Genomic DNA, 25,639 nt, shown 5'->3' with positions numbered 1-25,639 from the left:
TTCTCTGCAGAGCTGGCCTGGTCCTCCTGCTTATCTATAAACTGCAGCAGTAATGCACATGAGAGTATATGGCACGTGACCGCTGAAGGCAATTGTTGTCCTCAGCCCTCAGCGGTTGACAGCTGAGGACAGTGATTGGCTGCAGGGTTGAACACCAAAGTACCAGAGGATCTCCCTGTGCGCCCAAGCTCTAACAATAATGGATTCCTAATATACACACAGGGTGGGCCCTCAGAATAATGTCCTCTGATTGGCCAAAGGACTTCAGTCCAACACCGATTGGCTGCAGCGGACATGTGCCAGAGGAGGAAGAGGATAGGCTGTCACTTAGTAAAGCCCGGACCACACCTTTAAAGACCTCTTCCCACTTTTCTTAGTAATAGTTTATAACAATGCTTTACATCAATTTTTGGAGAAATCCATGAGAATTTAAAGAAACTTTATACTAAACCTCACCTTACCAGGGTTATACGTGTTAGTGTTATATTCACTATACACTTTACATGACTACTGTCAATGCTTGTAATCATGAACTGATTGCTTGCTTCTACAATGGAATAGGGCAGAAGATCATGGTGATCACTGATCTTCACTGTATGTGATTGATCATCTGCTTGTAGAGCTTCATCTTCACAGCAATGCCCCCTAGTGGTGTTAAATGTATGTGCATGCTCCATCATAGCAGTGGAAGACCATTATCCAGCTCTTGTTACTACATTCTACAAAGGAGAAATCCCCAGGCAAAGAAAAAACGCTAAGGCTACTTTCACACCTGCGTTAGGTGCGGATCCGTCTGGTATCTGCACAGACGGATCCGCTCCTATAATGCAAACGATGGTATCCGTTCAGAACGGATCCGTCTGCATTCTATGTAAAAAAAAAAGTCTAAGTCTAATTGTTAGTCAGACGGATCCGTCCTAACTTTACATTGAAAGTCAATGGGGGACGGATCCATTTGCAATTGCACCATATTGTGTCAACGTCAAACGGATCCGTCCCTATTGACTTACATTGTAAGTCAGGACGGATCCGTTTGGCTCCGCACGGCCAGGCGGACACCAAAACGCTGCAAGCAGCGTTTTGGTGTCCGCCTCCAGAGCAGAATGGAGGTGGAACGGAGCCAAACTGATGCATTCTGAACGGATCCGCATCCATTCAGAATGCATTGAGGCTAAACTGATCCGTTTGGGGCCGCTAATGAGAGCCCTGAAATGGATCTCACAGACGGACACTGAAACGCTGGTGTGAAAGTAGCCTAAGGCCTCTTGTACACAGCCGTGTGTCCCCCACACAGCGGGTCCGCAATACACAGGACACCGGGCATATGCATTCTGCATCATGGATGCGGACCCATTCACTTGAACGGAACCACGGAACGGAGGCACTAAGGAGTGCTTTTGTGGGGTCCGTTCCGTGCTTCCGTTGTCCTATCTTTTTGCGGAATAGACGGATCGCGGACCCCATTCAAGTGAATGGGGTCGCGATCCGCATGCGGCTGGCCCGCGGTCGGTGCCCGTGCATTGCGGAACGCAATTTGCTGTCCGCAGCACGGGCATGGGCAGCACACGTTCGTGTGCAAGAGGCCTAAGGCTTGGAGTATTTTGGGCGAGTATTTTTGCCGCAGAACTTCCCTGTTGATTTAAATGAGAAATCTGCATGTTAAGGCCCCATGCACACGGCCGTTGTTCACAGCCGTGTGCGGGCCGTGGAACCGCGGCCTGGATCCCTCCTGAGAGCAGGAGCGCACGGCGTCACTGGTTGCTATGACGCCGTGCGCTCCCTGCTGCCGGCACAGTACAGTAATACACTGGTACGATCTATACCAGTGTATTACTGTACTGTGCCGGCAGCAGGGAGCGCACGGCGTCATAGCAACCAGTGACGCCGTGCGCTCCTGCTCTCAGGAGGGATCCAGGCCGCGGTTCCACGGCCCGCACACGGCTGTGAACAACGGCCGTGTGCATGGGGCCTAAACCATATGGTGCTGGTTTTTCCACATACGGTTTTAGAAACCACATTGCAGAAAAAGGAGCGTCCTGTCCATTCTTGACGTGAATTTCACAAGGAATCTGCATCCAGAATTTCATTCAAAATGGCCAGAAATGGAAAACCCTTGCCAAAATTGCACCTAAAACTGTGTAAAAAACACACCCAAAAAAAAAACAAATGGAAAAAATAACGTGATGCAGATTCCGCATCAGGTTTTTTTTCAGTGCTGAAAATACCCTGTGTGAACCTAGCCTGAAATTGCAATTAGGACCAGCAGACTAATAAACATGTTTTTTCCTAATGTACTTGACAGCAGTGATGGTCAGTTCGCAGTGTTCGCCAGCGAACACATGCGGGCTGCCATCTTTAGTAAGTAGACTCACCTGTCCGGCGATGCACAGGTAAGCCCTTACCTGTGCCGGGAGCCGGTCTGAAATCAAATGCAGCCACCGGGAGCAGGCGGTTCTGAGAACAGCCCGATGAAGTCCCCCGGTGGCTGTCCTCGGAACTGCCTGCTCCCGGTGACTGCATTTGATATCAGGCCGGCTCCCGTCACAGGCACAGGTAAGGGCATGGGTAAGGACATGGCTGTTTTAGTAACTACCTGCATCCCCACGTAATAACAGTTCTGGAGCATCTATTCTTATGACTATGTTGCATAATTCCTCCATTATATACATATATATATATTTTTATTTATTTATTTTTTCAAGTTGGATTCTTAAGGGACGTGCCCTTTCTTAGGGGCGTGTCCTTTTCTGCTGCAGCTAGTAGCAGTTGAAGGATGGAACTGAGCATGTGCTTCCATCTCAGTGAGCAGGACAGAGAAATGAGAAAATGAGCAAACAGCAGGTGGCGCTATACTGATAGATTTCATTGAATAATTGAGTGGCTATAATACATTTTAAATTACACAAAATGATAAACGTATTGAGATCCAGGTGCTGGTTTAAAAACTGTAGAATATTATTTGTGGGACAGCTCCTATAAGTACAAGTAGTGAGGTTTACAGATGAAACCATAGAAAAGGTTGGCGCAATTAAGATTTGGTTACCTAAAAGGTTGTTCACCACTCCAGTACTCACCATGGGTGTAACTCGCAGCGGTAGCAGACAATAAAGACATTCTCGGCATTCTGCAAATCCATAAACTGTGCAAGATGACGGTTACTGCTCTGTAGAAACAGCTATAAAATGTATAATGGCTTTTAGGGTCATGTCATTGCTCTCTACACAACATTGTTTCTATTGCCTTCCATGTCTATAGTATACATGGTGTGGGGATTCACTCTGGTAAGCAGGCTGGTGTACCTTGTAATTTACCTCTCCCACTTTCTCGAGTACCTTGTAGGATCCCTGCCACCTAGCCAGGAACTTACGCTGGGTTCAGACCTGAGCGTTCGGGATGTCGTGCTCTGTACGCGCGATTCTACGGGCGTCTGACACACGCGGCTCCGGAACAAGCGAACGCCTATTGTCGCGCGTTCCCGCTAAGTCTATGTATGGGAACGTGCGACAAGACGCCCCAAAGAAGCTCATGTACTTCTTGGGGCATCAGGCGTTTACAGCGCGATCGTACGCGCTGTAAAACGCCCAGGTGAGAACCATTCCCATAGGGAATCATTGGTTCTTGCCTGTTGAGCGTTTTACAGCGCGTAGGAACGCGCTGTAAAACGTTCAGGTCTGAACCCAGCCTTACTGTCTACGGTTGGTACCAGAACCAAAACCCGATCACCCGGGTTAAAGTTCTGGACCCAAGCCTGCCAATTATAGACCCTACTCTGAGCTCGCTGTGCTGCCTCCATATGCTCCCTGACCAGAGGCAACACTGTCTCCATCCGTCCTTGCATCTGAGTGACATACTCATATAACGCTTTTGTGGGGTGTGGGTTGTTGTTCCAACAGACCGCGAGGGTGTCTGCATATAGCCATATAGAGAGGTGGCCTGGGGCACCTCTCGCACTGAGAACATGAGATAGGGCAGAAGAAGTTCCCAGTCCCTCCCATCTTTAGACACCACTCTTTTTAACATGTTTTTGAATGTTTGATTAAATCTCTCTAGCAGGCCATCTGTTTGCGGATGATACACGGACGTCCGTAGCTGTTTTATGTGGAGCAACTTACAGAGTTCACTCATGACCTTGGACATAAAAGGGGTCCCTTGGTCTGTCAGAACCTCTTTAGGTAGTCCCACTCAAGAAAACATCTCCATAAAAGAGGTTGTCCGGGTTCAGAGCTGAACCCGGACATTCCTCCATTTTCACCCAGGCAGCCCCCCTGACTTGAGCATCAGAGCAGTTCATGCTCCGATGCTCTCCTTTGCCCTGCGCTAAATCGCACAGGGCAAAGGCATTTTTTGGAGAATCCGGTGATGTACCGGGCTCTCCATGGGGCTGCCAGGAAGCCCGGTAACGTCACCGCAACTGATGGGCGAGATTTAGCGCTGCCCTAGCCAGGAAAACGGCTAGGGCAGCGCTAAAGCCCGCCCATCAGAGCCGGTGACGTCACCGAACACACTTCCGGGCGGAAGGTTAGATCATGTGCTATTTTTATAGAGCAGGTTGTTACGGACGCGGTGATATCAAATATGTATACTTTCTTTATTTCAGTTTTACATAATAAAGCATTAAAAAAAAAAAAAGTTTTTATGTCTCCATATTCTGAATGCCATATTGTTTGAATTTTCCGTGTGTCTTCCTTTATTTTTGAAGGATCTCCAGACATGAAGGAAAGTAGGAAAGTAAAAAAAAATCTAAGTCAAGTTTGCAATGCAAATGATAGGAAAAAAAACGGACGCGGACGTGGATGACAATCTTGTGTGCCTCCGTGTTTTTTCACGGACCCATTGACTTGAATGGGTCCGCGAACCGTTGTTCGTGAAAAAAATAGGACAGGTCATATTTTTTTCACGGACTGAAAAAAACACGGATCACGGACGCAGATGACAAACGGTGCATTAACCGAGTTTTCAATGGAAAGTCAATGGGTCCGCAGAAAATCACGGAAAACGGAACAACGGACACGGGACAACTATCATGTGCATAAGGCCTTAATGTGCTCTACACCGCCTAACCCTCATCCAGGCCTATTTGTCAATGACAGAATCACTCTTTGCAGTATCTATCTTAATTGTCCTACTTGCAGATTAGATCATGTCAGCCAAACCAGTGACACCCACCTGTAGACAGATGTTTTGGGGAGCAGGGTACTCGTTAGGTGAATAAAATGTCTTAGATACCGCTCAGATGGTGGTACTGTTTCTCACGGAAGTGGTGAATGGAGACAGATCTGATTATTGATGACCTATCCAGAGGATAGGTCATTAATATTTATTACCGGATAACCCCTTTAAGTTCCAATGACGGTTCACTTATTCCACTGATAAACATTCTAGTGGAAAAACCCACCAGATGTGGAAAAACCGACCAGTACAAGGGATATAGCACATGGGCTTCATGTACTGTATGAAGACTAACCAATCAGAGTCCAGCTTTTATTTTTTTACCGCAGTTTAGAACATAAAAGCTGATCTGTGATTGGTTGCTGTGAGCAGATTTTGATAGGTGAAGTCTATTAAGACTTGTGGATGGAAGCAGAGTGCGGCATGTAATCCATTTGCTGCTTCTCTCCTCTTCCCACATATAGACCCACTGTTCTGTATCAAAATGCAAACTGTTCCACACACAAAAATTTGCATGAGAGGAAAGCAAAGAGAAGCAGAGGAAATTAGAAATAAGATACGCTCTAAAAATAATTGTCTCTTCGTTTTGTAGGGCTTAGGAGAGTTTTCATTCTACTTTATTTTTCCTTAATGCTGTTTTTTTGTCTATTTTTTGTGGAAAACCCCCCCACCACGGCCAGATGTTGACCAATAAGATATGGTAAAATGCCCTACAAACACAATGGGGGAGCTTTATCAAAAGCGGTGTAAAGGAAAACAGCAACCAATCAGATTGCACCTTTCATTTTCCAAAGCTCCTTTTGAGAATGAAAGGAGGAATCTGATTGGTTGCTAGGGGCAACTAAGCCAGTTTTCATTTGTAGTGGCATTTTGAGACTGACTTTTTTGTCTTGTGCATATAAAATCTGTGACAAAAAAATACCACCACAAGAAAAGAAGAGATTAATTTCATGGTGTTTTTTAGAAGGCAAATAAAAATGCAAAGAAAAGTGCTGGGGGCCCCACCGATCGCTTACTTTCTCCAAGAAAGCAGCCCTCCATGAGCTCTACGTGTGTGTGGTGCCTGGATGCTGCATCACTACACGCAGTCTGGCGCCCATGCAGTATGTGTTCTGAAGGAGCATGACGCATCACGAAAAGGGGCAGGGCCTATGAAAAGGGACATGTCCGTGCACCGCACTCCACCTTCCCCCCCTACTAAAAAGTAGCAAGTATGATAATATGCAGCCATAGCCTGCTATAGACCCATACTTCCATGTTCCTCTGATTTTATACACATTGGGGGAGATTTATCAAAATGGGTGTAAGGCTACTTTCACACTCGCGTCATGGATCTACACAGACGGATCCATTCAGATAATACAACCGTCTGCATCCGTTCAGAATGGATACGTTTGTATTATCTTTAACATGGCCAAGACTAATCCGTCTTGAACACCATTGAAAGTCAATGGTGGACGGATCCCTTTTCTATTGTGCCAGATTGTGTCATAGAAAACGGATCCGTCCCCGTGGCTCAGTTTCGTCAGGCGGACAAGCAGCGTTTTGGTGTCCGCCTCCAAAGCGGAATGGAGACGAAATGGAGGCAAACTGATGCATTCTGAGCAGATCCTTTCCCATTCAGAATGCATTAGGGCAAAACTGATTTGCTTGTGAGAGCCCTGAACGGATCTCACAAACGGAAAGCCAAAACGCTAGTGTGAAAGTAGCCTAAATTGTAAACGTAAACTGGCTCAGTTGCCCACAGCAACCAATCAAATTCCACCTTTCATTTTCCAAAGGAGCTCTAAAAAATGAAAGGTGGAATCTGATTGGTTGCTATGGGCAACTAAGCCAGTTTACCTTTACACCAGTTTTGATAAATCTCCCCCAGATACTTTTCCACATAAATCCATGAAAATAAAAATGACAGCATGCCCAACTGTGTACTGTATCATGGAGGTACGGGTTGCTCAGGTGGAATACAATACCCTACAGCAGCACCTACAGTACCTTCTGATCCATCATACAGACCCTTATGGACTTGGATACACATGATATTTATAAAAAAGAGTATGTTTTATTATTAGGGTGGAGAGGCTCTTTAACTGAGGCCTCTTGCACATGAACATGCCGTGTTTTGCGGTCCGCAAAACACGGATGCTGCCCCTTGTGCCTTCCACAATTTGCAGAACGAAACAGACGGCCCATTATAGAAATGCTTATTCTTGTCCGCAAAACAGACAAGAATAGGACATGATCTATAATTTTTTCGGGGCCACAGAACAAAGCAATGGATGCTGACACAGCACACGGAATGCTGTCTGCATCTTTTGCGGCCCCATTGAAGTGAAAAATGCGGGTCGGATGTGGAACCAAACCACAGTCGTATGCAAGAGGCCTGAATGGAAGCCCAGCTACAGTAAAGCGAGTCTTCTGCTCCAACCTGTTGTGTAGTAAATAGACACCACCTTCTAATAAAGGTTCAAGGCCACAGCAAGTGCTTTCACACTTTTTCTATACCTACGACTTTATGCTCCTCTGCAGTTGTGAATTCTTCTGTTTGCACAGTAGATCTTCCATGTTTGATACAGATAGACAAGCTCCATGTCTGTAAGGCCGAATGCACACGGCCGTGTTTCACGGCCGTGAGCGGTCCGTGGAACCACGGGCTGGATTCCTGCTGAGAGCAGGAGCGCACGGCGTCATTGGTTGCTATGACGTCGTGCGCTTCCTGCTGCCGCCGCAATACAGTAGTGCACTGGTATAGATCATACCAGTGTATTACTGCATTGCGGCGGCAGCAGGGAGCGCACGGCGTCATAGCAACAAATGACGCCGTGCGCTCCTGCTCTCAGCAGGAATCCAGCCCGTGGTTCCACGGACCGCTCACGGCTGTGTGCATTCGGCCTTATACAAGTGAATGTCCAACATAGGTGGTGAAATTTCCCAGTGGGCCGATGCGACACCACCTCACGGCCACTGGCCAAGTGCATAATGATCTGGCGCTCTCAGCATTAATTAATGCTAGGAGTATCAGGTACTAATGCACCTGGCCAGTAGTAGCAGGAGCATTCCTGAACTGAACTGTATCAACATCCTTATGACCAGGCATGGGATTAAGCCAGTTCCCTTAGGCTTTTTAAAAGTTGTGTGGTATGTGTGTGTAGTTTATATATGGTGTATTTATGTGTATGTGTGTTGCATATATACAGTGTCTATTAGGGGCCAGCTGTTCCGTTCTGCAAAATACGGAATGCACATGGACATCATCCGTATTTTTTGCGGACCACAAAATACATACGGTCATGTGCATGAGCCTTTAGGGTACATTCACGTGGACAAAATACTTACCGTAAAAATCTGCTGAGTAATTTGCCTGTATTGAAACCGCGGAAAGTGAAGGGCAACACACTTCTTTTTTCAGCGCTTTGAAAAAAGAAATAGTTACTGCCTTCCACTGAAAATAATAGGAAGCAGCTTTAAAGGGGTTGTCCGGGTTCAGAGCTGAACCCGGACATACCCTTATTTTCACCCCGGCAGCCCTCCTGAGCCTGGCATCGGAGCATCTCATGCTCCGATGCGCTCCCGTGCCCTGCGCTAGATCGCGCAGGGCACAGGCTCTTGTGTTTTCAATAACACACTGCCGGGCGGTAACTTACGCCCAGCAGTGTGTTCGGTGACGTCACCAGCTCTGAGGGGCGGGCTTTAGCTCTGCCCTAGCCGTTTTACTGGCTAGGGCAGAGCCAAATCCCGCCCATCAGTGCCGGTGACGTCACCGGGCTGCCTGTCAGCCCCATAGAGAGCCCGGTATGTCACCGGAACTCAGAAAAATGCCTTTGCCCTGCGCGATTTAGCGCAGGGCAAAGGAGAGCATCGGAGCATGAACTGCTCCAATGCTCATGTCAGGGGGGCTGCCGGGGTGAAAATGGAGGGATGTCCAGGTTCAGCTCTGAACCTGGACAACCCCTTTAAGTTTGTTTTTTCCATGCCGATTCCTACATTGGAATCAGTGTAAATATATATTTTTTTTTTAAACTTCATGTGAACCAGGCCTAAGGCTGCTGCCACACTTTTTTAGTTTGTGCCTTTAAAAAAAAAAAAAAAAAAAAAGTCCTCCAAATACACCAACTAAGAGCTTGTTCTCACGACCGTGATTTTCAATGGGACTGCAAAAGATGCGGAGTGCACTCCGTTGCTCTGTTCCGTGGCCCCGCAAAAATTATAAGGCATGTCCTATTCTTGTCCGTTTTGCAAATTGCGGAAGGCACACGGGCGGCATCCATGTTTTGTGGATCTGCAATTTGCGGATCGCAAAACACGGCACAGTCGCGTGAAAGTCCATGATATAGATCATATGAGTGTATTACTGTACGGCGGCGGTACCAAGCGCACAGCGTCATAGCAACCAATGACGCTGTGCGCTCCTGCAATGCCAGTCCGGTATCTCACGGACCATGTTCCTCGGATGTCTGCTTGAGGTTTAAACCATTCCTGTCTTCCAAATAACTGTTCTTTGCAGGGATGTTTGATTGGTAAAACTATAAGAATACAAATAGCAAGTATAAGTAATAGATAGCATGTACTCTAACATTAGCATTAACACTGAAAGCACATGGTAAAATGGCTGCCTATACATAGGATTACATGTCTAGCTAACAGTAGTAACAACTTCCCTGAGTAACAATTACAACTATCTGAATAGCTCTGCATAACATTATGTCCCTGAAACAAAGGTAGATCTCTCACCAGATATGATTATGCAAGGATGGTGGAGTTTAAGAAGAAGATATGCAAAAGTACAGCTCTGCTGATGTGTCCTTGAGACTGGAAACTTCTCTTTCCCAGGATGCTTTTCACTCCCACAATGCAGTGCACTACCCACAATGCAGTCGTTTTTGTAACAGAAAAAACTAAGTGTAATACAACTTAACACTGCTAGATGGCGCTATAACCACACTAACCACTTGAGAAATACCAAGACTCTGGCAGAATGAAACAGAATCATTTTCTAACCCTGCTGGGCAGAACAGACTGTAAAACAAAAACCAAATGTATAAAAACATCATTGCCACAGAAACAGAGACAAAAAAACATAGATATCTATGGCACTAAACCACAACACCAAAAGAACATTACTAGCTCAAAAAATGTAACACAAGCAAATAAAAATGCCACTTGTCTATTTGTACTGCATTAGGGCTATACTAGAAAACTAGTCGCCTGTTTATCCCTTGTGTGAGACTTGTTACGATCAATAATCTTCCTGGGATTATGGAATGTGTAATATATTCTGGCCCTTAGACACATAACTCTTATCACTTTGTACCTGAAATGAGTCTTTTATCTTTTGATCTTTAGCAGTGTAGACGTCAAAGAAATACATACTTTATCTACCACCCAGGTACCAAAGGTTAACTAATGGAAGATTGTAAAGGTTGTTTCTTTTCATCAAAGTTAATATAATCCATGCTCGAAGGTTCCAGGACCTGAAAATTAGGTTAGCAGATACTCCCAGGAAAATGTTTCAACCCCCCTCTCCCCGCTTATAAAGGTGCTGGCACACAAACTTACATATTCATTTATTGATGTATTTTCGGCCTCCGTTACTTTTGGCAGTTTGATCAGTTGACCCCTGATGAGACTCACCGGATTTCAGAGGCTCCTATAGGAATGAACAGAGAAACTGACTGCTTGTCCTGTGTTTACAGAAAGTCAGTTTCCCAATTTATTCCTATGGGGGCCTTCATGTTAGTCGCAAAGGAATGAATGGAGAAAATGACTTCCTGTCCACACAGTAGGTGCTGTGGGATCCAGTCAGTCTCATCCGAAGTCACATGATTGAACTACCAAAAGTCAAGGAATGCAATACATCAAGTTGTTGAACAAACAAGACTGCAAGGGTTGAAAAACCGGCACTAACATATCACTCCGGTTCCATATATCTCCATACCCAATAACCAATAGACTCAAATAAAGGTCAAGTGGGTTGGCCACAGCTTTATTACAGAAAACACATTAACCAACTTTTTTGTGTATCCAAACATCTTTTCTTATTCTCATCTTCAACTCTTTGCCCGAATTTTGATCTGCTGAGAGGCAGCGGGCATATTAATAAGAAAGAAAACAGCAAAACAGAACGCAGAAAACGCAGCAAAACAGTAAGGCCTCATTTACACGGGCGTCGCGGGTGAGGGCCGGATGCGATGCAGGTGCATTCAGTTTTGACTGCGATTGCGTTCCGTTCTTGCGCGAGTGCAATGCGTTTTGCACGTGCGTGAGATAAAACTGAATGTGCCAGACCTGAACCCGGACTTCTTCACTGAAGTTCGGTTTTGGTGTTCTGTAGATTTTATTATTTTCCATTATAACATGGTCATAATGGAAAATAATAGCATTCTTTAATACAGAATGCAAAGTAAAATGTGCCTTGAGGGGTTAAAAAAGAAAAAAAAATTAACTTACCTCATCCACTTGATCGCGCAGCTGGCATCGTCTTCTTTCTTCTTCTTTCAGGACCTGCAAAAGGAGGATCTTCTATCTTCATTCAGAAGGACCTGCGCTGACGTCACCGCGCTCACCACGTGGTGAGTGCGGTGACGTCAGCGCAGGTCCTTCTGAATGAAGATAGAAGATCCTCCTTTTGCAGGTCCTGAAAGAAGAAGAAAGAAGACGATGCCGGCTGCGCGATCAAGTGGATGAGGTAAGTTAATATATATATATTTTAACCCCTCAAGGCACATTTTACTAACCATTCTGTATTAAGAATGATATTATTTTCCCTTATAACAATTCTATAAGGGAAAATAATACAGTAAATAGACTGTAATGGGGTCCGGGGTTGCTCATCCCTATCATCTCCTAGCAACCATGCGTCAAAATTGCACCGCATCCGCACTTGCTTGCAGATGCTTGAGATTTTCACGCAGCCCTATTCATTTCTATGGGGCTTGCATTGCGTATAAAAGAGAATATACAGGTCCTTCTAAAAAAATTAGCATATTGTGATAAAATTCATTATGTTCTGTAATGTACTGATAAACATTAGACTTTCATATATTTTAGATTCATTACACACCAACTGAAGTAGTTCAAGCCTTTTATTGTTTTAATATTGATGATTTTGGCATACAGCTCATGAAAACCCCAAATTCCTATCTCAAAAAATTAGCATATCATGAAAAGGTTCTCTAAACGAGCTATTAACCTAATCATCTGAATCAACTAATTAACTCTAAACACCTGCAAAAGATTCCTGAGGCTTTTAAAAACTCCCAGCCTGGTTCATTACTCAAAACCGCAATCATGGGTAAGACTGCCGACCTGACTGCTGTCCAGAAGGCCATCATTGTCACCCTCAAGCAAGAGGGTAAGACACAGAAAGAAATGTCTGAAGGAATAGGCTGTTCCCAGAGTGCTGTATCAAGGCACCTCAGTGGGAAGTCTGTGGGAAGGAAAAAGTGTGGCAGAAAACGCTGCACAACGAGAAGAGGTGACCGGACCCTGAGGAAGATTGTGGAGAAGGACCGATTCCAGACCTTGGGAGACCTGCGGAAGCAGTGGACTGAGTCTGGAGTAGAAACATCCAGAGCCACCGTGTACAGGCGTGTGCAGGAAATGGGCTAAAGGTGCCGCATTCCCCAGAAACAGTGGCAGAAGCGCCTGACCTGGGCTACAGAGAAGCAGCACTGGACTGTTGCTCAGTGGTCCAAAGTACTTTTTTCGGATGAAAGCAAATTTTGCATGTCATTCGGAAATCAAGGTGCCAGAGTCTGGAGGAAGACTGGGGAGAGGGAAATGCCAAAATGCCTGAAGTCCAGTGTCAAGTACCCACAGTCAGTGATGGTCTGGGGTGCCATGTCAGCTGCTGGTGTTGGTCCACTGTGTTTTATCAAGGGCAGGGTCAATGCAGCTAGCTATCAGGAGATTTTGGAGCACTTCATGCTTCCATCTGCTGAAAAGCTTTATGGAGATGAAGATTTCATTTTTCAGCACGACCTGGCACCTGCTCACAGTGCCAAAACCACTGGTAAATGGTTTACTGACCATGGTATTACTGTGCTCAATTGGCCTGCCAACTCTCCTGACCTGAACCCCATAGAGAATCTGTGGGATATTGGGAAGAGAAAGTTGAGAGACACAAGACCCAACACTCTGGATGAGCTTAAGGCCGCTATCGAAGCATCCTGGGCCTCCATAACACCTCAGCAGTGCCACAGGCTGATTGCCTCCATGCCACGCCGCATTGAAGCAGTCATTTCTGCAAAAGAATTCCCGACCAAGTATTGAGTGCATAACTGAACATAATTATTTGAAGGTTGACTTTTTTTGTATTAAAAACACTTTTCTTTTATTGGTCGGATGAAATATGCTAATTTTTTTAGATAGGAAATTTGGGTTTTCATGAGCTGTATGCCAAAATCATCAATATTAAAACAATAAAATGCTTGAACTACTTCAGTTGGTGTGTAATGAATCTAAAATATATGAAAGTCTAATGTTTATCAGTACATTACAGAAAATAATGAACTTTATCACAATATGCTAATTTTTTTAGAAGGACCTGTAGAACATGCTGCGATTTTCACACAACGCACAAGTGATGCGTGAAAATCACTGCTCATCTGCATAGCCCCATTGAAGTGAATGGGTTTGAATTCAATGCGGGTGCAATGCGTTCACCTCACGCATTTCACCTGCGCAAAATTCTTGCCCGTGTGAAAAGGGCCTAAAGGAAAATAAATAAATAAATGAATAGGGCTGGGAGGGTAGGTGATCTCCTCCAAGGCAGAAGGTAAGACTGACATCACTCCCCCTCCTCTTATGTCCTTAAGCCACGCCTCTTAACAATCTCTTAAAGTGCCCTACGTTCTTAAAAAAAAACTGCAATGTCATTGTAACCCCTTGCAGTCTTTGTCCCTTTCTCTAGTTGCTTTAGGGACTGCTATTATGTGTACCAAGTTACCAGCAAATGGTAGGGTACAAAATTAAAAAAAAAATAGGAGTGCCTCTTTAGAGGCTGTATAACATTTTCCCGGTCACATAAATTTATAATTTTGTCTTGGAAAATTAGTTGACAACCAAAATGGGACATAGGAAATGGAGAGGTAGGAGAACACAAGCCCTGTTGCTTGAGAGGAACCTAAAGCCCCTCTGTCACATAAAAAGACAAGTGTTATAAGCAGATGTATCATTCAAGTATCTAAGGCTGGGTTTCCATCACGTTTTTCCCATCCGTTTAACGTATACCAAAGACGTATGCGTTAACGGATGCCTCAGACTGACTTACAGAAGCATTCATCACCATAGAGTTACATTGTAAAAAAAAAACATATGTTAATGTATTTTTTTTTTTTTTTTACTGGACTGCAGAAAAGAAAAGCACGGTGTGCTACGCTTTTCATAAAATCACAGAAAAAAATACAAAACATCTTGCACGATGTAATAAATGAATGTGCGGATGTAAATGGCTACATTGATAAAAGAAAAATCACATAATATAATGCACAATAGATGCAAACATTATATATGGACTAAGCCATCGCTCTGATATGAGAAATTCTGAGATTCTTAGCCAATATATTTTAATCAAAACACATCTGTGCCCGCCTACCAGCGCCACGGTGGTCTCAGTCAGGCAGGTCTTGCTCTAAATCTACATTCAGGACAGCAGGCCTGTACATATAGTGTGCTGCTTCTAATTACCTCTGTGTGTATCAAGCAACCAATGAGAGGAGGAATACACACAGCTATATGTACCACTTAATCAAGGCTGCCTGTGGGATACGCTTTTGTATTCTATTTTTCCCAATGTATATGTGAAACGGATGGCTAAAAAACGTGATGTAAACCCACCCTACATATGAGTGTAATGCTGAATATATCCAAGAGGCATTTATAGCTAAGATACTTTTTAGCATCTGAGGATGACTCAGATATTAACGTCATATATCTGTTGGCTTCAACCTCCGTTCAATCTCCCCTCATTTATTCAATATGGGAGGGGGCGACTCCTAGCGCAACAGAGTACTGAGCATAGTGTAATCCAACATGCCCATCGTTTCTCCCAGATCCAGCCAATATTAATATTTGTCTAATGTATATGGCTTAGCATTATATCAGGCAATATTTGTCCAGCCTTGGTCCTGGTTGCATGCGCCAGTTCATCTGGATAGTACTGAGGAAGATAGACCAGTCATAGATGTTTGAGTGCTTATTGTCTTTTTTGCAGTGTAGCTCCTAAATCATAAGCACTTCGCAAACATGGCTAAAGGAACAATAGCGGAAGCAAATAGAGGCCAGACATGTAGACAAATATTTAATCTCTAAGTGACTTGCTTATTAACATCTAATACACAGGATGCTTTAATATTATAACTGATAAAAAGATCAGAAACCGCTTGTATTACAGCAATATTTATCTGCGGTAGTCATCGGCAGCTTCAGAGATGAAACGGGCTATCTCACTACATCTGACTTTACCACTCGTAGCTGCAGTGGTCGCTGTATTACACAAGTGTAAGATACGGTCATATAAAATGTATGGGCTATAATGTAATGAATTGAGTGAACTAGCTGACTGTCCACTAGGACTTACGTAGGAATATTTGTATTGCTAAATATTATTATCTTATTTAATATTAATATTGTCGATAATCATATTTCTTACATAATTTGGCGAGCCAGCCAGGAGAATAAAAGTGTTGCATTTTCCCACAACTTGTATGTTATGACAACTTCATTTTCCCGTCATTTACACATTGTGATGAGATCACATGGAATGGAGACGTCCCTACCAGTCGTTATCCATTCTAGTATTCCTATTTGAATGGGACAGTCCATCTGCCCTCAGGATGTCTTAGAAATATGTTACTGTATTCTGATCAGCAATACAGAGGACTTCCCAACAACAATTGGCCTTCTCATCAGCTATATCGAATGATCCTACAAATCTGATATCGTTCACTCAATTCATTAAATTATAGCCCATAAGTTTTATATGACCATATCTTGCACAATGAGGAGCTCTCCATGCTGGCCCTCTGAAGGTCGCCTTCAAAAGGTAACCCCCATCTATGATGTCTATATGCCTTACTGTGGCATATGGACAGTGATGTCTTAATTTGGTTCTGTGACTAATGTAGAAAATGAAAATCAAACACCACATAGTACATCACAATCTCTTTCTAACAAAGCTCAAACCAGCCCTGTACCTCACATGGATCCGGAGCTTTCCCTATTCATTTCTCTAATTCTTCTGCAAGATTTATTGCAGGCTAAGAGCTCAAGGTGTGTGTCCTTTCTCAGGGGACCTTTCCTACCGTAGGGGCATGTCCTTTCTCAGTGGGTAGACCTTTCACAGGGGCTTGTCCTCTCTGATGCAGCTCTCTCCCTTTAACTCTCACAGATTCTAACAGTAGATACGGCTAGTGACAGTTGAAGGACAGACCGAGCATGTGCGACCACCTCTGTAGGTGGAGAAAGCCATAAGAAAACTAACAAACAACAGTGTATGGTATACAGATTTTACTGAATAACTTAGTGGCCATGTTAAATGTTTAATAACTTGGAAAAATGCTCTCAGATCCAGGTGCTGATTTGATTTTTTTTTAATTCTTTTTCATGAGATAACCCTTTCAAAGGAGAATGATGTTTTTATTTTCACAATATTATAATTGCTATATAGTATGATTACCTTTCCTTGTTCAAGAAGGTCCTAGCACTCTCCCAAGAATTTATTCGATATTTCTAATCCTACATGTGCCTACATGTTAAAATGGTTCCTCCACCTTATCACCTATGACAATGTTATCTGAAGGTCTATGGGAAGTATGAAATGAGGACACATTTACTACTGTGGTTTTTGTTCGTTAAATGGCGTTTCTTGTCTCTATGGCTTCTTCTGCAGCTCTTGGCATTTTTTCACCTTCTCTATAGGGAAAAAAGCCCATGAAAAAAATACTTGTGAGACAACCTGGGACATATTTATCAAAACTGGTGTAAAGAAAAAATGGCTTAGTTGCCCATAGCAGGCAATCAGATTCCATCTTTCATTTTTGAAAAATGAAAGGTGGAATCTGATTGATTGTTATGGGTAGATAATTTCATTTTCCTTTACATAAATAAATCTCTCCCACTATTCATTTCTGAAACCTCCTCCCCTTCCCCTACAAAAAGGTGGCGCAAAAGGAAATATCTAGAGATAAGCGAAGGGAACTTCGGATGTTACATCCGAAGTCGCTTCATTCAAAACTTTGGATTAATACTGTACAGAGATCCATCTTCGTACAGTATTAAAATGTATCAATGAGCTGAAGTTAGTTATTCGCGAAGTCACACGTGACTTTGTTGAATAACTACGGTAATTGATCACCAGAGGACAGTTGGTAGGCTCATGTGGCACAGTAGGCAGAAAATTAACTCAATTAGTTGTGCCAGCCAGGCAGAACTCTGGAAGACAGCGTATCATGGATGAAGGAATGGCAGCTGCCGGTAGAGACTCCTGTAGAGATATTAGGAGAAAGGTAGGAGACACTTGCCAGGTCTGAAATCAATGCCAATGGTACAGGTAGTAGGAGAAGAGGAATTGAACTTTATTGGCAAGGCATTTTGTCACTTGAACAGTGACTTCTTCAGACTGTTCCAGTGATGAAACGCTGGCAATCAAATTCAATTCTTCACCTACTACTACCTGCACCACTGGCATTGATTTCTGACCTGGCAAGTACCCCTGCTCCAGTTATTTCTACCTTTCTCCTGGTTATTGAGATCCTCTTGAGATTGCTATCCCAACAACCTCTAGCACTACACTATTGTTTATGAGAGCTGCACACAGAATATCTGGAATAATGCCCCAATGACCAGCCGTTGTGTGTCTACTATAGAGGATGGATATTTCTACGGGGCTCATGGCACTAAAGCATGTCTCGCCCAAGCACAGTTCAAGCTTCGAATCCTGGCACTTGATTGAAGAGGGTTCTGGTGTCAACAACCAACACAGCCCAAGAAGTGCAGCAAATAGATGAAAGGAACGAGGTTACTGGGCAGTTGTAGGATTCAGTAATCGGTATATGTGCCAATGTGTGCAGGGAGGTGTACAGATCTGAAGATATGGAAAAATGAAACCGTTTTCATCCTCTGGATCCAGACCCATACATTATCAGTGTACAGACAAGTCATAGTGAAGGCTACGAATGATTCATGCTTCTTCCGTGTGATAACACTTGTGATATCATCTACTTTGCATGTCTTATCTTTCAACTATTCATATTGTTTCTTCATATTTAATCATGGATATTGTAATAATACAAGAATAAATATGACGACTACAGTGTATTCAATGTAACAGGGTTCTATTCCACCAACCCCTAACAAGGGCTCATTGACGATAGTCAATCGGTACTCATTAAAAGGGCCTTTCACACAGCCTAATGCAACTCAAATGGTCGTTGCTATGATCATCTGCCCTCCCCATTCAGTTTGCATATTGTCAGTCACACATCTCCTTTTTACACAGGACAATGAATGGGAATGATGGGTTTTCGTTTCCAATCATCATCCCGTGTCAAAAGGCCCTTTGGTAAAACGCATGTCCATCAAGTACCCAATGTAACTTACGTGATATTAGTGAGAACCAAATTATTTTACACCAATATAAATTACATTTCTTATTTTAATTTTATTTGTATTGCTTCTTACAAAAATAGCAAAGCAGGAATATTCTAACAGAACATAGACAATGTTCACTTGGGCCATCAAAGGCTTTTCGGTTACATTGATATAACCGATGAAGGCCACAAATGAGTATAGCAGGAAGCTAGGTACCAGTTGGACAAAACGTGATGTAATACAGGGCTTAATTCAATTATATGACACCTTGTAATGAAGACATGAAGACCTTTACACCATCATTTAGTGGTGGTGGGACAAGTATTGCAGAGGCCCAGGGACCAGAAACAGTGGCACATGTGAGACTCCACACAAAGAAGAAGAGCCTTTGGTAAAGTTCCACAGCAGGGGTATAGTATAACAACAGGGTACAGTCAATGATAAAGCCATATATTTAGTATCCAAGGTTAGAATTTGGAGGTAAATGTTAATTAGGCAGGTATAGTTCATCTTAACCAGCGTCCATGTTACCCCACTCAGTTGGGAAAGGCTCTTTTCATTACAATGTGCCCCATGATTGAATTAAGAGCTGCATTAATAAAGCTTTGTCCACCTTGTGCCAGGGTAGGAAGCAGTTTGGCCTGGGTTTGAAAGTTGACTTCCAATGGCACATCAAGAAGTGATCGATAGGCATATCTCTCAGTGGGTCACTAGTCGAGTTGTTTTAATCATTGTAAGGGCTCATGGACACGAACGTATATTCATTCTTTACGTGTTCGTTTATTTTGCAGACCGTATACGGAACCATTCATTTCAATGGGTCCGCCCAAAAAAAAACTTAAGAAGTTACTCTGTGTGCATTCTGTTTCCGCATGTCCGTATTTCCGTTCCGCAAAAAAATAGAACACGTCCTATTATTGTCTGCATTATGGACAAGGATAGTACTGTTCTATCAGGGGCCAGCTGCTCCGTTCCGCAAAAAACGGAATGCACACGGACATCATCCGTATTTTTTGCGGATTCGTTTTTTGCGGACCGTAAAATACATACGGTCGTGTGCATGAGGCCTAACTCAGAGGGATCCATGCTTTAGAGGGAATCTGTCACCACGATCCTGGACTATTATCTGAAGTTCTTCACGAATGGTAGTGCAGATAAGGAGTTCCTCTGCTGTCCGCATTCAAAGCTGCTCTGAAATATCTTGTTGGGACTTCTGTGTCATTGTAACATAATGGAAAAAAATCCTGTGCGTGTGTATTTCAGTGCAGCTTTGACCGCTGACAGCGGGGAAACAGGGGCATGTTCATATGTGCCCACATTGTGAAAAATGATGTTTTAATGTATGCAAATGAGCCTCTAGGAGCAAGGGGGCGTACCGGTCACACTGTGTGGCTCTGCTCTCTCTGCAACTGCTGCACCTTCTGCACTTTGACAAACCGTGAAAACGTCATCACACCTGGCCCTGTCAATCGAAGCACAGAAGTTGCAGAGAGAGCTAAAGCTCTAGGTGTAATGGCAACGCCCCCGTTGCTCCTAGAGTCTCATTTGCATATATGAAAACATCCATTTCTCAGCAATGCGGACACATATAAACATGGGACCAACACAGATGTCTTCAGCTGCCAAGCGCACATGTAACAGGTCAGCCAGTGTCATAGGTGCAAATCTGCTGACAGATGCCCTTTTAAGTGCCTTGCTCAATGGAAATATATTTCCAGTATGACACCAATAGAAATTAAAGAGAAATAAATAATGAATATAGAGCAAACAAAAGAGCATTCATCACCCGATTCTGCCCAAACTCATATTGTTGCGGCACAATATTGGAACAGCTGGTCCTTCAGGAGATTAGTATTTGCATCATGCAGGCAGCACCAGCACAATAGCTGGTACATGAAATCTGGGTAGTTATGCAAACTGTAGCTTCCTCTCACGAAAACGAGTATTAAAATATCTTACCATTTATTTCCTTATTACCACAGAGTTTTACTACCAGTTTTTTGCCCCTATCGGAGGACAGTATAAACTGATACCTTGAGCAAAACGCTGGATCACTTACTTGAGTTGACCTAGTTGTTTTGCTAAAACTAGTACTGAGCAGCTCCAGAGAGAGCCAAGTGCAGGCGTCCACTCAATACAGGGCTGACTACCCAGAGACGATGAACATGAGGAGGAGGGCTAAAAGATGTTATCGTCAGGGCCCCCTCAACAGTATTAAAAAATTACATTATAAACGGAAAAGGACCAAGCAGCTGCCGGGCCTTGTCTGAGAGAGTGATCTTGACTAGCCACAGAAGTGGGCATTGCATGGGTGGAGGGGGTTGCGAAGAAATTGCTGTTGGGGAGCCCCGTTCAAAAAGTTGCTGTGGGGCCCAGTCATCTAGTTACGCCAGTGTAACGAGAATTCAAAAGATTTGACAATGAATTGTAAAGTGTGATTAAATATAAAATAACACAGACAAATCACATACAGAATAATAAAAAGTAAATAAGCATCACTAGCGGGGTAGGGCTCCGGTCGGCCATGCTGTAACACATGTCTGTCTACACACATGACCAACACCCCAGGGTGCACAAGAGATAGGACAAGTCAATACTTACATCCTACCTAGGATGAAGTTCCAAGTGGAGTCCCCCTTAATTTTCGATGCAGATCACAGTTATTCTCATCGGCCCCCTCCTCCAGCATGCATCATGCATGTCTCTGGAATCACTCAGGAATGTAGCCTTATCAGCACAATGGGGGATGTGTGCCGCCCGTTGAGTGCATGGGGACTGCAAATTGCGGCCCTTAATGCACGGGCACCATCCATCCGGCTGCCTCAGCCGGATGCAGATCCATTCAACTTGAATGGGTCAATGATCTGTCCGCACCGCAGAAAAATAGAACTTCTGGATTGCGCATCCGTGATGTGGTGCACAAATGGCTGGTGCCTGTATATTGTAGACCCGCTCTTTGCATGTCCGCAATATGGGCCCGGCCAGTTCGTGTGCACGAGCCCTCACTTGGATTAGTACACAAGGGGGCACTTTTTCCTCCATATAACAATAGGAATGCCACATGCCCGCACCACCTACTGCAATTTTCAACCATTTTATTGGTTTTTGGAAGAAAATTAAAAATATAACAGTAAACATGATAGTGAATATCTCTACTGGAAAGTTTACATGAATAGCTGGAAATATGCCTTAAAATACACAAGAACACAACACACCTTCCATTGCACAACCTTGGTACTTAAAGACAATTAAAACTCTATGAATAAAACCAAATAAATCATAAATTGACTGTGCACCCATAAAAATCAAGACTTATCAAAGCTCTGCCAGCAGATAACAAGAAGGGAACAGGGCAATGCATAATGACTGCAGCATGGGCCAGGCCAGAACTTTGAACCCTGAATATGATTCGGATCCACCGCTTACAGCTTGGTTCACGTACGAGGCTGTGAACAGGAATCCTTGCCGCTGAGCATATTCACATTTTTCCAGTGTTCATTACTCTCCGCGAAGATTTTCTAAAATGCGGTGAACACAATTATCCCCTTGTATGAAAATTTGCCTGTACAAATAGTTTAACACTTCAGAATGTGAAACAAACCTGTCAACCTAGTACAATGGTCATTTTTGTCTGCTGTAAAGAACAGGAACTTGTATTTCAGTCCTAATTTCCATGTTATGTTGAGTTGTGGATTTCAAATAGTTTTAGCAGAAGTAGTGTTACAAAAGCTGCGCTGGCTACATACTGTACATATGAGGTGACCCGGAAGGGAGACGTAGGTCAGAGAGGATCTGAATCGTGGTTGTGGCCCTGAGAAGGGGGGTAGTGCGCAAATTTCACATGGCAGTCTACCGTTTGGCACTACTTGAGGCCACGCAGTGAATGGAGGGCACACCCTTTCTTCCCTCCGGGCACTCCCTGACTTTGGGGCTTCTGCTTGATGGTAGTTGGGGTACCCTCGATGTTATGTTGTTGGCAGGGTGCAAGGCAGGAGTATGCAATGCAGACGCTTAGAAGTGGCATGTTTGAAGCTTCCGAGGCTGCTTACCTCATGGAAATAGATAGAAAAGCAGTAAAATGTATTGATGAGTAGGAGGCGTATTGTATCTCTGCTGTATCAGCTGCTGATTACACTACTGGTCTGCTTTAGATTTTTCTGCTACGTGTTTTGCGGTGTGAACATAGCCTGCTAACAGTAAATGAGTAAGGGCTCATTCAGACGGCCATATGAATGAGTCAGCGTCTGTTTCGCAAATTTGGGGAATGGGTGCGGACCCTTCCATTTCAATGGGGCTGCAAAAGATGCGGACAGCACTACGGCAGTCTGACTGAGCCCTAAGGCAATGAATGAGCCCACAGACAGCGGCAATGTGCGTTCTGCATTTTGCGGACCGCACATTGCCAGCACTAATAGAATAGAACATGTTCAATTTTTTTCGGGAACGGAATTGCGGACCCGGAAGTGCGGGTCCGCAATTCCGTATCCGTGCTGCCCCATAGAAATGAACGGGTCCGCAATTCCGTTCCGCAAAATGCGGAACGAAATTGCGGACATGTGAATGGACCCTAATGGTCATGCGAACAATATGCTCTATATAACTGAAACTCTTTCAAACATGATTGATGAACCACAACCCCTATTATTGTCCATGACATATCAGATAAAACCAATATAAATGTCACAATTACTCAGTCTTGGTCCACAATTACTCAAGATTTAAGATTTTAGATACATTTTCCTTGTTGTTCATATCTCTGATACCAAAGGTGTAAACATTATCATCACAAATACTCCTTTTTGGTCATGTCACATAATAATGTGTTACGTTTATGACCGGCTATACACAGGGAGCTCCCACCTGCTCCCATCTACCGATAAGAATAACATGCCATTATGAAATATTCCAGTGTGCCCCCCCCCTTCTGTCCTTAGTAGATCATTTAGATACTGCCTTCCTTATTATCAAGTGGTATCGGCGTGTCATAACCTCCTCCAGTTTTCCTGATGGTATGCAAGGAATGTGAACAGTGCCCTCTATTTCTATAGAAGAAATACTTTGCACAAAGATAGGAACAAGGAATGTTGAGTGTTGTCCTGGGATGGTGCCCATCCCCGTGACCCGCAGTCAGTGATGGCCGGTAACAAGCAAGTGCCATAGGCCAAGAACCTGTATCGGAAGGATGTAGCCAATCAACATTGCGTAAAATAAAGTTAAGATTACAGATTTGACAAGTATACCCAGTCTAGGTGGCATCGTCCATCAGCCTTCATGTTCATGGTTGTCACCAGCCACATCTACTTGTTTGGAATAAGGATTAATTGAGTTGTATAGAAGTGTTTCTCCTTTCCACCAGCTTATATGTAAGGGCTCATGCACACAAACTTTTTTTTGGTCCACACGCAATCTGCATTATTTGCAGGTCGGATGCAGACCCATTAACTTCAATAGGGCCACAAAAGATGCGGAAAACACACCGTTTGTTGTCCACATCCATGTGTTTGATCCGCGGCCCCGCAAAAAAAATAAAACATGTCCTATTCTTGTCCATTCTTTGTGCCATAAAAAAGTCTAATTTATTAAAGGAGTTATCCCGTGACTAATTTTAAGAATGAAACATGTACATAATACATGACACCTTCTTTCTAACAAAATTAGAGCCAGCCCTGTACCTCACATGGATCCAGAGATCTCCACAGTCATTGCTCTGCTAGATTTATATCAAGCTGGCAGCTCAAGGGGAGTGTCTTCTCTGCTGCAGCTCAGGGGGCGTGTCTCAGCTCTCCCTATCACAGCTCAGGGTGTGTGTCTCAGCTCTCCCTATCACAGCTCAGGAGACAGTTGAAGGATAAAACTGAGCATGTGCGGCCTTCTCAGTGAGCAGGACAAAGAAATAAGAAAAAGAACAAACAGCAGGTGGCGCTATACAGATACATTTTATTGAATAACTCAGTGGCTATGCAACATTTTTAATGTACATGCAATTACAAAAGTATTCATATCCAGATGCTGGTTTGAAAACTGTAGAATATTTTTCGTGGAACAACCCCTTGGAAAATAACATGGCTTCTGTTTTCTTGCAGCTGATGCAGCGATGAGTCAGTCAGGGTCTACTGGAAGCAAGCATGGATCCTCCAAGTAAGGCTCTTACAATTGTTGTTTTTTTTATTTTTTAGTATGTCATGTATTACGCAGAACACAAGGAATGAAGCCGGTCGTACAAGGGGAGGTGCAGCCACATAGCTTTAGTTATTGTGCATTGAACACACCAGACTCCTTGTTCACACATCTGTGACAACGTCCATGACAAGACCGGCAGTGTTTCCTCCATGAATATGTTCTTGAGCGGTCGGTGTGTCCAGTTTTTGCCTTTCATGTGTGATCCGTATTCCACGAGAACTGCTAGGCTAAAGAGGGGATTTTCCAAAAATCTGTTAACCAAAAGTTAAAGAAAACCACTGACCACTGATACCATCTGTGTTCTGTCATTGGTTTTGACATACCCATAGACTTTATTAGGCGTGTTTGGTCAACATCACAGACCAAAGTAGCACATATGTCGCATTGTTTTTCCATTGACTCATGTTGCCACATAGATGTGTGAATAAACACATGAAAATCAATAGATTTGTGTACTGTCTGTAAGTCACTGACGTGAATTATACCTTATTCACACAGTCTGTGTTTTGGTCAGTGATTTCCATCAGTGATTGTTTGCCACAACCAGCTGCAGCTCTAAACACAGAACAGGTGCAGGTCTTACCTTATGTCTGTGGAGACTCCAATCCTGGTTTTAGCTCACAATCCCTGATGGAAATAACACATCATTTATGACCAGGGTTGGGATTCAAATTTTATAACAACAGGTTCCCTACTCAATGGT

At 43.7% G+C, this 25,639-nt stretch overlaps 1 long non-coding RNA gene across 1 annotated transcript in view; it reads left to right on the top strand.

The window, feature by feature from the left end:
- Nucleotides 1-25,639, top strand: part of LOC122920133 — an 82,204-nt gene that overhangs the window by 50,882 nt on the left and 5,683 nt on the right. The window contains exon 2 of the long non-coding RNA XR_006386880.1: nt 24,840-24,894. This is a non-coding gene — a long non-coding RNA (uncharacterized LOC122920133). The remainder of the gene's footprint in view (nt 1-24,839; nt 24,895-25,639) is intronic.

The sequence above is a fragment of the Bufo gargarizans genome, chromosome 10 (genome assembly GCF_014858855.1).
Source record: "Bufo gargarizans isolate SCDJY-AF-19 chromosome 10, ASM1485885v1, whole genome shotgun sequence".
NCBI classification, from domain to species: Eukaryota; Metazoa; Chordata; class Amphibia; order Anura; family Bufonidae; genus Bufo; species Bufo gargarizans.
This window is presented reverse-complemented; position numbering and strand designations above follow the sequence as displayed.